Below are 16,043 nucleotides of genomic sequence, written 5' to 3'. Positions count from 1 at the left end.
TCCCAAATTCCAACTTGAATAAGAGGCTATTACTTTTCCGTCTAGATTTCCATTCTTACACACTTGGAATTTTAGGCCCTATCAGTGGACAGTTGGTTAAGACTGCTAAATACTGGTAGTTCGTTCTAGGTTCGAACCAGGCAAACGGATTCGTTATGTGGCTGGTTTTCGTGGCTTTCCCAATGTGTAACGTGAATATCAGAAAGTTTCCATTAGAAAGTTTTCCATGAAGGCATTCTTCTCCTTTGGCGGATAGCCCCCGTGTGCTTTGCTACATTCAAATAACCTAACTCTGAAATTTTCGCAGAGGCTGTTTTCTGAAGTTACATAAATTAGCCATTCGCTGCCTTTGAATTCCGCAACCAGTTTAACGCAGAATAATTATTTTTTATAAATTTAAAAACGTGCCGCTTTATGAAGAATATCTGTGTATGTGCCCTATATATAAATTTTATTATTTATTGGTAGAAATTAAATATATATGTGATGATTTATAAGATGATGATGTGAATATAAAACAGCTTTGATACGTAAAGAGGTCGCTGAGGATGACTGAATATATTTTATTTCTTGAAAGTTAGGTAATCGGTAACATGTTCGCAGGATAAGAGCAATAGCTTTAATGCCACATATCAGAATGATTTAGTTTTAGTTCATATTTGTTCCCAATGATTAATAATCAATATAGGTTTCCAAATTTAAAATCTTTATTGGCTGAAGATTGATGATTTATTAATTTAAAATCTTTATTGGCAAGAAACATGCGACATGAATTAATTTTGAAATGACGCAATTCAGGATGATTTATCATATGGAATGACTATTTTTTGAATAGCAGGGGAAAATAACCATATTAAAATAGAGGGTCATTATTGCAATTTTAAGTTAGAATTTTATTTTAACTTTTCATCTTACATGCGCATTCACATGCACGACCATGCACACACGCATGCCCACACATACATATATATACAGATTCATAAATAAACACATACATATGCATATATCCGGTCATTGTCCACTTCAAAAAAATTTAAATTTTAAATAACGGCGTTGACTGCATTTTGATTGAATACGAAAGGTATATTAAATCATTTAGTTATAAAGCACTAGAGTTATTTTTGTTATTACTATGCGGCTAGAGAAATTATTCTTTTTTTCTTCCCCCTTCCCAAGAGAAATTCGGACGTCGACGGCTGAAACTTTCTCCAGAAATTATTGGTATAAATTCCAAGACAAGAAAATTTCGCGAAGTTTCATAACTTATCCCAGGAAACGTTCCATGAATTTTGCCCCCCCCCCACGGTAAGATTATTCCCTAGTCAAAACGGATAGTTAGAAGTTCCTTCCGTCACCATTAGCTACAAACAGGCGATAACGAAAATTCGTTTATCAGCATACTACATTGTATAGTATATAAAGCAAGAATGGAACTGAAAACTTATCGCATTATACCTTCTTAGCGTGTTTACTATTATGTACAACAACTATATGATATTTAAAATAGATCCAGAACGGCCGCTAATCATAACACGTCAAATATCTTTAGTACTATTACTCACTCGCAACGCTTTAGCTCAATTTTGTATCCTGTTATGGTACAAGGAAAAATTATTATCCTGAAGTTTCATGTACTAGTACAATAAATTTCACAAACTGAGTGATCAAGTACTTATAAACAACTCGATAAACTGTGTTTACCTAACTTGCACGGTAATTTTTGGTGCAAATGTTTTCTGAAGGTTACAGTACTTTACAATATTTAGTTTTAGTTGACAGTACAATGCTGTATTTTTAAATAATATTTTGATTCTTTATTCTAAACTATTATATTTTTCTGTGAAGTCCAGAAGCGACCGTTCTGGATTGTGTGATAGTGTTTCCTTTAAATAACGATTTCGTGAACTTTTTATTCTTTGTTTAGGGTGGATTTATCATGCCCATAGGACTGTCTTAATAGTTGACGGATAATAGAAATTAACGGTTAAGAGAATGGTGCATAATCGAGTTTTCGCTTTATACTTTTCTTATTCCCAAAAGCAGCTGAGTCACCAGTGACGTTAACTTTCATGGTGTTAAGTGACGTTCATTTTGTACAATAATTTCTGATTTAATGATTTTTACTGTCTTTGCTGTTTCATTCGCAAATAAAAACAGTTGCCGAATATTGATACTTTGCCCCAAATTCGATTTCTTTCTAACAGAAAAATTACCAATGCTGAGAAGGCTGACTTTACGCAATTTTGTGGTTTTTCTGATGTATAGCATGAATACGAGTTAATTTCCTTAAAAAGATGCTTCAGGAAGACATCTTGGACAAAACTCCAAGCTTTGCTATAACAAATTAACCAAACAAACTTCAATTTTATATCATTCGTGGAAGCAACTGACTATTGGGAAAAAAAAGTCATTTACATTTTATTTCATGGGTTCAAAGTTATTATTAAGTTAAGGACGAAGAATAGACCTTCTGAAGAGAATAATGTAACGTTTGATGACAATTTGAGCACAAAGGGACCACCAAAGATTAAAGTCGGTTTAAGTCACTGAACACTGGTTGTTTGACATAGGTTTCATTTTCTTTCCGCTAAAGACCGATTGCATGTAGGTGTTTTCATCTTTCATGAACAACGTGCTCGATCTGGGTTCAAATCCTGGCGAACGAGCTGACTGCGTGGGTTGTTTAAAGATTTTCCTTCATGTATAAGACGAATACGTGCCAGGGTCTCTTCAAAACTCCTTCCTCTCTTTAAGCCATTCGCCCACACGTGCTTTGACTTAAGCAAACGAAACTAAATCATCATGTTTGTTTGGTTTCATGTGTAACCTGAAATACGATCCAATTTCTGCTAGACGGGAATGGAATGTATTAGATTCGATACAAAACACACCAGGATCTAAAGGGGATGCCTTCGTGAAGGACTTCCTAAGGGAAATTGGCGCATATTCCTGTTACACACGGGGAAAACGGCAATGCTATTCATTGGGATTAGAGGCCGGTTCGAGCTACCAGTGTTCACTAGTCGTATCTTCTCGGGCGTATCTGGTAGATTGAATTTCCTTAGAAAAATATTTCTTTTGTTAGGCAGATAGCCCTTGTGTGCTTTGTCATAATCAGTCAAACAATATAAAGTCATATGTAGTTAATAATTACAAGAATTTCACGACAATCAAAATCAGCTGAGAATAAACTGTGTAAAAATTATGTGTATAAAAGATTAAATTCTGGACCATCTTTTTCACATCTCTGGGTTACAACTGTAAATTGTGTAGAGAATATTTCATTAATTGTGCGTGAACTATGCGTAAAATCGTAGATTCCCTTTTCAACAATACGCTTGTAGTCGTTATGAAATAGCGTATGTTTACTAAGCGTGAAAAAATGGAGCATTCTTCACTATTTAACGCAGTGGGTTTTATTATCCGAGCTTAATTCAGCGAAAGTCTCTTAATAAATCCCGACGCAACACTGAGCGTTGAATGGAACAAGCTGAACTCATGACGGGGATAGCTATGAAAAGAGATGCCTGTTCATCCAATGACCATAACCTTTTGACTGGCTCAACAGGTTTCAAGCGTCAAAGAAAGAAAGAGAGGGGAGGGGGTGGAGAAAGGAAGGAAAAATTTGATATGTCACATCTAGTTTTGCTCAGTATATCTCACCGAGTGGGAGGTTTGGAAAAAAATGAGACAGCATTGCATATTAGAGGAGGAAAAGGGGGGAAAGAAAAGAAATAAAAGCACTGCTCTTAAAGAAAAGTATGATCGAGAAAGATTTTTCAAAGCAAAGAAGCTTGAAGCTGAAGAAGTATGAGAAGCAAAATTTCTGAATTATTTTTCAAAATGTTCATTATTTAAAAACACCAAAATTCTAAGCCAGAAGCTTCTTATGATGAAAACCTAAGACGACCACTTCTAAAACAGAGCAATATTTTTATAGCGTAATTAAAAAACTGCAATTTTTAAACTTCAGATCATAATCTAACACGAAAAAAAAAAGTGTTACCAATAAAAATTTTCAAAAATTAAAAAACTAAAAACATTTTTTTAAAAATGTAAAACACAAAAATTCTGTACTACTTACGTAGCGTATGTCATTAGAAATGTGTTTTGTTAATTAAAAGAAAGCTACTATATAAGCTCATAAAAAGTATCAGTTGAATATATTTTAAATAAAAGGTATTTTAATTTTTATTTCTATACATTCCTAAAAAGTGAGATAAATGTTTAAATTACGAAAAATGTGTTTAGTTCTTTTAAATCGCACAGTTTTTTTAATCAGAAATATAAACTCATTAAATTTGAAATATAAATTGAAGACCTTATGCTTTACCAAATGCCAACACTCTGAGAATCGGTTATGTAACAGGACGTGTGGAAAATAAATTAAAGGTGTTATGTTTTGCGCAGTAGCAACTCTTGCTAAAGGTTGCTTCTAGATTATTTCCGTTTTTCTCATCCGTCAGTTTTCGAGGCGTGTTTGTATCTATGGATTTTATTTTGCAAAGACGAGATTTTACTTTTCAACCGAAAGTAATGTACTTTGTTTTATTAGTTAAGTCATGTTATCTAAGACTACCTTCTCTATAATCTAAAGCGACTCTAAGGTGACCTTCTTTGTAATCTTCGGGATCAGTGAATGGTCGTCTTAAAAAGGAGTCATCACATATACATATATTGAAATAATAATGAATTCGATTAATTTCTCAACATTTCCAGTTCATGATTTCAGGGTACCTTATACCACCAATGGCCGACTGGTAAGGCGAATGACCAGCAGTAAGAAACTTGGATACAAATCTCTGCGAATGGGTTGGCTGCATGGGAGTTTTCTTGGTTTTCCCCATGTCTAATGTAAATACGAGCATATACCCTTAGAAAATCCTCCACGAAGACACCCTTCTTCTTAGACAGATACTCTTCATGTGCTTTCCCTTAATCAATTAACCTGTAAATAATTTATCTCAGGGGAGAGGGAGGAAGTTAATTGTTTCAAATAAATTTCTTTTAGTCTCCCTCTCCCACATTAAACGCTCTAAAATCAAAGGATATGATAAATGCGATTAATTTCCAATAAGAAAAGCAGATGCCGTAAATATCTGGTGCTTTAAAATTCCATATCGCCTAAATAGACCTGGATATGAGAATAGGAAGAGTCTTGTTATCAAAGAGAATCAGAAAAGCTAATTAAAAACTGAAGACGCTTAGTATTTATCTGTCAAGCTAAGCGCTAAGAAAGTTAAGTTCTAAAGAAATTAATTTTATAAAACAAATAAGACTAAGAATTTAAGAACTGGTGTATTTCAAATAGAAGACGCGCCCACACATATATAAAGTGGTTCTTTATTTTTTGGAAGTGTTTTACGTGGGAAGGGGGATGCCTTGCGTAATACGTGAACGTTACTCTGCAAGGAAAAAAAATTAAAGGTTTTTAAATAGCATACGTCAGAGTAAAAATAAATGTTTTCGTTTAATGGAAAAAGAAAAATGTGTAACATAAGTTGTCATAATATGTTCTTAGTTTATTTAAGTTGCTTATATTAGTTGAGTATGGTTATTAGAAGATATTTGGGGGGGGAGACATCATCTTATATAAGGGCTAAAATGGTTATATTACATTGTAAGGAATTATTGCATCTTGCATTAGCCTCCCGTGCGTGCTATCATATCGTATTGTAAGTGCTTAGCACATCCCTCTAGCCGCTGGAAGATTCGTGGTTGAATTCCCTGAGTGGACACAGCTGATTTCCTTGCTTCCAGAATCCTAATAATAGTGCTGAACTAAAATGTGGTGATAACGTATATATGATAACTGAGTGTCGTGTCTCTCCCCAGTCAGCCTGTAAGTGGAGAAGAATGTAAAGAATTATAACATTTCTTCGTGTGTTCTGTTGTGTTGTAAGTATTTTGCACGTCCCAAGCACTGAAAAAGCCGTAGATCGATTCTTAGGGAGGCCTTTGTTAATTTTCTCACGTTTCCTGATTTCGAAATATATATAAATATGTGTGTGTATGTATATGATAAAATATGTGTGTATGTATATGATAAAAATATATGTGTATAAACATATATAATTATGAACTATTTTAATAATTTTTTTTAAAAAAGTTTATCCCATCCTGAGAAAAAAAAATTAGGGATTAAAAGTGATACTAGGCAAAGGATTGAGAATGCATATTATTTTAAATTATTGTATATTGTTAAAGCTGGAAAATTTGATTCTAAAAGGTAAATGGAAAATAGTAAGGATTTACAAAACAAAATCCTGCGCAGGCGACAGTGTACATTACGATTTAGCTCCTGGCTTTAATATCTTATCCTAAATTCCTTTGTTTTAATAATTTTGTTTAAATAACTTTTATGTATCCAGGTGACAGTTTCGGTCCTATTTTGACACCTTAAATACACACACGCATATATATATATATAATGAACTCTTTAATGCATTTTAAATTAAAAAAGTAATTTATATTAAAATGGTGTAGTTCGATTATTCTGCTTCAACAAAATTTTTAATAAACATTTTGGTAAGTAACATTTATTGTCAAATTATTCAGTAGTTATTTTACATAATTACATTGCAGTAATACGTGCCAGAAGCAATTCTGTGCTTATCAAACCTGAAAGTGTGATAAATTTCTTATCTGTTTGCCTTTTTTTCCTAAAATTCATTATTGTTAGTATGATATGTGTGCGTATATCTCAACAAGTAAACACTTAACTTCCTGTACATTGAACTCGTAAATTATTCATACCTCTGGCAGTTTTAACGCTGAGTTTCATGGCATTAAAATACAAAACCCTCTCGTTGCGGTCACCTCTGAAAATGACCAACATTTCTGAGACTATGAACAAACATCAATATTAAACATTGCCGTTGTAAAACCAAGAGCTCCAGAGAAGACCAGAATATTCTGATATTTTGGGTGGTCGTCTTAGAGGAGATTCACTTAGTTTTTTTACCTAATTTCGGTAGGTAAAATATTTTATTAAATTATGGTACGTAAAATGTTTTCCTTAAGTGAAGTGGTAACAGTATGAAAAGAAACCCACTTAAATGCGGATTATTTTCTGCGTATTTTTTGAGACTTTCTCCGTCTGCTACCGGCCCCAGACATTTTTTTTAAGAAACCGACGAGCTGAAATTCTGATCGGCTTTTTATTTATTTTTTCACCTGCTCATCCAGCTTTACCAGCTCCACCATCGCCGATCTCATAGGGCATTGACCTCGACGCGCATCCAGCTAATACCACTTCGTCGTGCATGTCTTTAGCTCGGGATGGACTCCACAAATGTCTTCCGACGAACGAACGATCCCAACATATGGCTCTTTTTTTAGCAGGTCGAATCTCACAATTTGGGTAGTCGGAAGGAGAAAGTTCTTGTCACGTGATTGATCCGGTATCATCCGTGATAACTGGACGAAAACAGAGTGGTCTGTAACTGTCAGTCTCATTTTCAGGAAAACCGGCTTTGTGCCTAGGCGCCGTTCGGCCTTTTTCCTAAAAAAGAGAAGATTCTTCCAGATGCTGTTTTCGATACTAAATTGATTAGTCACTAAACAGTCTTTTGCTAAATGACACTAAAAATAGCTTACTTGCATTTCTACGGAAACAGGCGACTGAAATTTCTATAAATAATCTACTTTTGTTCGTAAATTTCTGTTTGCGTACGTTCACGGTTTATCTAAGAATTATTTTAACTTCCTCTCCAGACGTTTATTCTCTGCCTTTGTTTTCGAATTAAATTTGGAAGCATCTCAAAAGCATCTGTAGGAAACTGTGGATCTTTTGTGTTTCAGCCTGGAATTAGTTCGGTATCTCCAATCCTGCATGCAAGTATCTTAACCAATCAGAATACTGGCTTTAATATCTTGTCCTAAATTTCTTTGTATTTTTGTCTTGTATATTAATTTTTATTATCAAGTAACTTATGTTCCTATTTATATTGGCAAAGCAGTATTGAACTATGGAAAATCATATAAAAGCTGTCTACCTATAGGGTTACATTACGTTATTGGAATATAGTAAAACACACGAGGGCTTTCTGCCTCAGGAGAGAGAGATGCCTTCGTGGAAGACTCTCTAAGAAAAACTGGGTCGTATTCATGTAACACATGAAGAAAATACCGAAAATTAAAAATGCAACCAACCCGTTCGCTTGACACCGTAATCAAGTTAAACTCCCGGTATTCAGCGAATATCAACCACTCGGCTACTGGTGGGGCTCGTATTACTATAGGGAAAGATGCTTTTCTTCCACAAAAGGAAAATCACGAACTGTTAAAAAATAGATAACGAACTTCACGCCTTGAGATATAACTAAGTCGCTGCTTGTAATGCTGTTATGTACATATATAATTCAAAACTTATCGAATTTTAAAACTTAAAAACGGAAAATGCTGTTTGCATTTTTTATTTATTTATTTAATTGGCCAAAAGGTATCCTTCTTTTTATTCATTTTGCCAATGTATAAATTTAAAAAGAAATTAATTCCACTCTTCGTGAGGGGGGGCAGGATCTGATATGATAGATTTGTATCCTCGGCTTATATATACATATAAATGGCAGAATACCTTTGTAAGTTCTCTTATAATCCTTCCCATATTTTGATTAAAGCGTGATTTACTAAATTCATATTAGTCAGGTACTAAAATTGTGTTTATTTTTGGCCCATCTACGGCTGAGCGGCGGTATTACTGAAGACTGGTTGTTCGACTTGGATTCAAACCCAGCGAATAGGCTGGCTGCAGGGGGGTTTGGGTAGTTTTCTCATGTGTAACGTGAATACGAGACAGCTTCTTAAGGCGTTTCCCCCTTAGACAGATAGCCAGCCGTCATGTGCTTTGCCTTAATCACATAGCCCAACCTAAACCAACCTAAAATTGTAATAGATCTATTTTTGAATTCTTCGGATTTTCCACGTATTACAGCTCATTGATTCACTAGGACTTACTAAGCAACCAATTTGATACAGTTACTGAGCAAAGATAGTTCATCCTGGGTTTGGTTACCAGGCCAACGTACTACTAATGGTGTCATCACATCTAGCAGCACGCGAGACTTGGAGAAACTTTTCAGAGAAACGAGTCTTTTTCCTCTCCTAACACTGGAGGCTTTCAGGCCGAAACAGATTTCGCTACAACCAATGTCCCAGCTAGTTACGCGGGATATTTTACAATCGAAATGAAAATGTTTTTCTTAAAAAGCTGTTTCACTCGTACCTTTTCCCCAAAGAATAGGTTTTTCACTTAAGGCAACCAATCACATAGTCCGAAAACGAAAATTCGCGGAAATGTTTCTTTCGACGCGCTGGTTGATATTAGATGATACCGGTTTTACGTGAGGTTAACATATCTTTCGTCGTGTATAACGTTAATGCAAAATAGTGTCCCATTAGCAAGTCCTTCACGAAGGCATCTGACCGGAGGCAAATAGCCCTCGTGTACGTTCAGGTCTAGCAAATGAGTGTTAGAGTACGCTTATGAGGAATTAGAAGTTTTCAAGTGAGGCAACTTTTTTTAATGTTTACAGCATCTCATCACTACAGAACACTTAGATAAGGTAAAAGAGAACGGCTGCATTTGTATTAAAACCCTTGCGCATGTTCTTATTCACGGCTGTATTCTATAACGCTTATCCACCGGTATGCGGAATTGCGCCTATTCTGTTGTTGAGTGAGAAAATAACAAAGGCAAGATTATGCCAGTGAAGCTCTTTGCTGTTAGATAAGGCGGTATTTTAGACGTAATTATAAGAAGATTACATAATACGTCATTAGAGAGCATTTCAAATCAGGTCTTTTTCGCTAACAATGCAGTCCTGCTGATGTAACTGACACTTCGCTCCTCTATGTATAGCGCGACGCAACCGCCAAAATTAGGAACTCCCACCTCGGCATTCTGTAATTTGTTTTTAGCAGCTTCTCTGAGAATTCGTCGAGCTGATAAGGGATAAGAGGATCCGCAGTTACCTTTAAAAGGCCCCCTTATCATACCATTTGTCACTTCAATGTTCTCTAGACTTTGGAAGGTAATTAGCGTTCAAAAGACACCATGACTTTGTTTTGTTTCGGCAACATTGTGATAAAGTGTTTTTGTTTCTCTATTTGTGTGCCGAGGGCACATATGAATATTGTGTCGCAAACAGGGAAGGTACACCGGAGTTACTTAGCGGAAATGAAAAGAAGTACGCATTGTTCCAATCTGTTATTTCGCAAGTTTGTTTGCTTTTATATCTCAAGATAAAGAATGTTTTCCCAAATTTCTTGTGTAACTTTTTTGTGTATTTTTATAGTTATTGCTTCTTTCTCCCCTCTCTTTACCGCTTAGCCAGATAAATCAAAGATAAATACAAAGAAAACGGACTATAATGTACTTATTTTTTCCATTTCTGATCATTATTAGTTAATTATCGTCGCTTCTGGAGTTTCCCACCAGTGGCTCGTGGATAAGACCGTTGAACTCCGCTTGTTCGATCTAAGTTTGAGTCCAGGAAACTGGCTAGCTGCTCCATCATACGAGCTGCCCAGCGGTCAAGTGGTAAAGTCACTGAACAGTGGTATTTCAGTCCAGGGTTCGAATTTATGCGAACGAGCAGGCCGCATCGGCATTTTCGTGGTTTTCGCCATGTGTAACGTGTAAACGGACCAGAGCCAGATAGCCTGGAGTGCTTTGCCGTAATCAAATAAAACCAAACCAAATCCCCATACGAGCTAGTTTTCTACAGAAAGTACACCTCGAAAGCAACCCTCGCCCTTAAGGCAAATCCTCGGGAGTTTTGCCATATTCAACTCAACAAACAAACTTCTAAAGTCTGACAGTTTCGTAATATTAAATAATACATATAGTTTACGTTGTCTTTTGAATATTAATCCATTTGTCATTCCAGTACTACTGTATCTGAATTGCAGAACTTAAATTAAAATGTTACAGTAGTAATTTCGTAAATAAAGAACAGACTTCACCTGAAATTCAGAGCCCTAGAAACGACTGAAAAATATTTAGTGTATAGTATACGATTAGCATAAAATACAACCTATATATGTATTTCGTTTTATGGGAAAGTCGTTTATTTTGGATAAATCTTACAGAAACTGTTTTAGTCGGAAGAAATAAATAAGATTCTTCTCCTTTATTTGGAACAATATGCGTTTAATTTTTAAGTAATATGGTAGGATCTTACAGACCCTGAAATAAAGTTACCTTTTTTTGCGAATACTTTTCAGTTATGTAATCAATTATTCATACATACTATTAAAAACTTCATTTTAAGGTAAAAACATTCATATATTTTGACAGAAATTGATCAAGCTACCGAGATACGTGATATTTGTCAGTAAATAAAAAGGTCTCTGAGTAAAATTCTCTGAGTAAAAAGTACCTAGGCCCTTGCACTCTTACTGTCCAAGTTGAAGGTTAAATGAGGTACGATCAACCAGCTGAAGCCCGCCACAGGATACCTAGAAATTTATTTGCGTATTGCGTGCCACGGTATATTCAGTATGAAATGCAAACTGGCTCTTCATAATTTTGTTTTTCTGATGTAATTCAGCAGTGTTCATTGGTAAGCTGAGCATGTGCAAGTTGCTTACAAAATACTGCTAAACATCGCAACGGAAATGTACTCTGATATGCGTATGTATAAATGCCATTTACTTATGTTCCTCGATCATATGTGAATGACGAATCATTCATGAAATCACGAAATCAGTAATATGTGTATGATATGGCACGCAGTTGGTTTAGCCAGTTACGTCTTTACCTTATGCAAAAAAACCAGACTGTAAAATCAGTCCCTTCTGCCAACGGATATGCGAGCTCCTCTAAGGTTCAGTCCCTGGGGGAGGGGAGAAGAAGAAAAAAGAAAGAGGGGAAAGGAAAAATGTATGTTGAGAAAATTCTTGTTGTGAAATTTGAATATAACTGTTTTATAAATTAGATACTTAACAATGTTTTTTTAAAAAAAAACCTTTACAATTACGTTTTAAGAGAATTAAAGTGCGCTATGCGTATAGTTAAGTTTCGCAAACTCAATTTTTTTAGTATTTTTACCATTAAAAGATCTATAAGGTAGCTTGAGGTATTTATTAAAATTAATATCTGAACAGGTGGGACATCTTTAATCGATTTTGGCGAGGCATGCGAAGGTTATCTGATTAAGGAAAGGGATGCCTTCGTGGAGACCTTTCCAATGGATCTGGCTGCTATGCCCACCACAGAGGAAAAACACAAAAACGCTGACGTAACCAGCTGATAAAGTAATACGAACATTGTTAAAGTAGAAACAGCAAAGGATAAAGAAATAGAAATTTAGACAGCTATATTTTTAAGATGAAAGGTGTGTAGTGTATTGAGAATACGGCAAAGCACACTAGGGCTATCTGCCTAAGGGTAGAGATGCCTCGTGGAAGACTTTCTAAGGGAAACTGGCTCGTATACACGTTACACATGGGGAAAATCACGAAAACGCCCATGCAGCCAGCCCGTTCACGGGATTCGAACCTTGGACCGAACTACCAGTGTTCAGCGATTTTACCGCTCGGCCGCTGGTGGGCTTTAAGATGAAAGGAAGAATCCAACAAGTTAAATTTAAAGTAAGAGGGGATGATACAAGAATTTAAGATAATTAATAAATCTTCAAATTATGACGATAATAATAATTATAATAATGGGTTTAAATTAAAAATTACAATAAATCAGATTTTGAAGAAACTTGATCATACTTACATGATATATGCACACATCCATATATAGTTTTATAGGTATTGCCTACCAGTGTTTGTGGCTATACCGACATAATACTAGTAGTAGACCTCGACGTGTTCGGTGCTTTGACAAAATTAAATAATCCATTCAAATAGCCAAAACTTTTTAAAGGGAATGTGAGCCAATTTTCCTCAGAAAATTCTCCATGATGGCATACATTGCTCAGGCAGACAGCGTATGTATGTTTTTCCGTACTCAAATAAATAGACAATCAAGCAAAATCCCTAATTTGTATTACAGAGAGAAAGTAAATATCCATAAAAGTGGAACATAACATAAATACTTTTATTTATTAAACAGCTTCAGAAATAAATAATTTTATTCATTAAACGGCTTCAGAAATAACTAAAATAATTTTATGTTAGTCTTCGTTTATTATATTGCGAAAGTAAGATTATGTTTTACTGAGGCACAAAATATGCATTACAACTTAACACTGAGATGGTAACGTCTGCAAGATTCGTTTACTGCTTAATTGTGCATAAATTTTATATATTTACTAACTATTTTATATATTTAAAAAACTTCTTTGGATTTTAGTCATTTATAACCAAAATAAGACAAATGATAATTTTTACAAATTTTCCAAAAGTGATACAGGAATCAAGAAAAATCCGCTGCACGCCACTGCGATGTAAGTTAATCAGTGGCACAAACTTATTCTAATAATTCACAGAATCAAATATGAAGCGACGAAAGGCTTTGACTTGAAAGAAAGTACGCAGAAAATATGCGCATTGTCAACCTAAAACTCCCACACATTTAAATGATATTGATTGCGTTTAAAATTCTTCAAGATACCATTACGTTTACGATAAACTTAATTTCAACCCAAAAGCCTAGAGCACAATTTCTTACTTAATAAAAATGTAAATTGTACGTATTCAGTTTCGCAATAACGCTATTCTTTTCGTAATCAGAAAACGTAAATAATATCGAGGCTTTATGTGTAAACATATTTATTTTTACACTTATCTGAAGACGCCAATTTAAAAATTAATTGCATTTCCCCCCCCCCTTTTTCTCGTTATCAAAACGCATCCCAAACACGGGAATAGCAATTTCACTTCCGGGGCTCCGAATCATTCGTACTGTCATTTTCAATCACTTATCGCTTAGTTTGGCGACTTTAAATTTTTCTCAATCCAGCCAAGTCAACGTGGCCTCGAAGGTCGACAACCAAGTTAGCCTTGGTTGCTTCAGCAGTTTTCCCCGCAGCATTTCTCACCTAGAACTCAGGGCTTCACTTTTTCTCTTTGCTTGTTCACGTTATAGGGACATTAAACTCGAACTATTATAATGTTTATTTAAACTTTTTTTTTTGTCTTCAGTTTTGTTGCGTGCGTAATTTTAATTGCGCGAAGCATTCGCAAACAGTAATAAATATCAGCCTTTTTCGAGAGAGGGCGTTTCAATTTTTGAGAAACATGCCACTTTCTCAAATAAACATATTTCACAGTCTGTCAAAGGAGTAAGTTATTGGGTTTACTTCCTCAGAATGTGCGGAGCTTTTCTTTTTGGAGCCCTTCCGTGGAACTAACCTTCGACCAAAATTCTCGGTCAACCTTGACAAACAGTAAATAATAGATTTACTTTAATGCCGCCGTTTGTTTTAGGGGATGTACAGAACTGAAAGCTCTGGCAACACACGCACATGCGGGATTGGCTATTTTTTCATACATTTGCATAAAACAACGAGAAACCGTAGATACCGGCATTTGTTTTAGGGGTATGTACAGGATATTTTGTTATGACAGCAAAAACAACGGAAAGGTCAGCGATTTGCGTTTTTGGAAAAAACAATAAAGAAGGCCTTGACTGCGCTGGGCACACATCACAGCAAAATCTGCTGTTGAACTGTCCAGTCGACCTATTCCTTTCGAAAATACCAATATTGTCAAGCAGGAGATCTTGAAGAAGTGGCAGCGACTTTCAACTTCATAACAAGAATAAAACCTATAGTAGAAATATTGGGAGACTACTAGGAATCGGGAGGGATTAAGTCCTTTTAACTGGCCTTGTTAGAATTGGCTATTGTCGACTAGCTAAAAATTATCCTCTGAAAGCTGAAATCAAGCCTATCTGCTCAAATTGTAATGTTATTCTATCAGTGCGACACATTTTAGTTGAATGTTCTTATTTTAACGAATTTCGTATGAAATGTTTTAATAGTTCTCGTGTAAGTCTTGACAGTTTAACTGGACAAGACTTACACGAGAAACTATTAAAACATTTCATACGAAATCCGTTAGAAATCAAAGAAACTGGTTTTTATTATCTAGTCTGAAATAGTTTTAAAGTATTTTAAATCGTATTTGTTCACTGAATATCATCTCTTTGTATAGTTGCTTTTTCATCTTGTCAATTTCATGCATTTCCTCATATCATGCACCATTTTTTATTAGTGTAGCATCGTAGTTGAATTTGTCATTTTGTGCTACTTTTGTTGGTTGCTGTATTGTTAAGCAAGTACTGTACTGTCTTTGTAATTTTACTTTATTATTAAGCAAGATCATAAGTTCATCGTGAGTTTCGGGCATCCTAACTTTTAAGGTTATGCGGCCAAAAAATTTACCATCCTATCCCATCCCAAGCAGGCTTTGATGCCGACATTTATTTTAGGGGCATATATAAAGGTTTTTCTGAGCTATGGCAAAGAAAGGAAATGAAGTGTCGGTGATTTGCATAAGTTTGAGAGAATTGTAGTAACGGTCGATGCCACAGACCGTTACTACAGGTGCAATCAATCGGTGCCGCCGCACCGAACGGTAGAATTTAGAGATGGTAAAATGTGTACAATTCAAGGAAGGCAATAAGCAACAGAATATTGTTACCGCTGAAATTGCACCTTGCGGCAGAAAGCCTAGCGCCTCCCCCCCCTGCTTGTGATTAATCTAAGAGGTTAATAAAAGTATCATCCAGGCTTAAGATTAAGCGTTAAGTAATAAAGAGACGTACAAAATAATTCATATCAATTTGAAATTGTCAATATTATCACGAGTCTCATTGTATAACCAAAGGCTGTGGCTGTAAAAAAAAGTTCTAAACGCGCATTCCCCGACCCGGGCTGTGTTTGTGAGTTTTGAAATTAAATAGTTTTCTAAAAATGCATACATTTGTAGCTTATCATAATTAGTGGAGGTTTCGATACTGTTTACAAGAGCTGAAACATTATTTCACAGCTTCTCTGCAAACAGTTCGTGCAGTTAGAGACGCGAGCAACGGAATTACAAGCCTCAGTGTTTAATGGTGCTATATTGCTGAGAATGAAGAT

General features: G+C 35.3%; 1 protein-coding gene across 4 annotated transcripts in view; it reads left to right on the top strand.

Annotated features, from left to right (window-relative positions):
• Positions 1–16,043, top strand: part of Eip74EF (Ecdysone-induced protein E74) — a 560,026-nt gene that overhangs the window by 44,243 nt on the left and 499,740 nt on the right. The gene's annotated exons all lie outside the window — the stretch shown is intronic.

Source organism: Stegodyphus dumicola, chromosome X2, assembly GCF_044657685.1.
Source record: "Stegodyphus dumicola isolate Sdum_Otavi_A_Nest chromosome X2, ASM4465768v1".
Taxonomy (NCBI): Eukaryota; Metazoa; Arthropoda; class Arachnida; order Araneae; family Eresidae; genus Stegodyphus; species Stegodyphus dumicola.
Note: the sequence above shows the minus strand (reverse complement) of the source record. Positions and strands in the feature narration are given on the sequence as shown.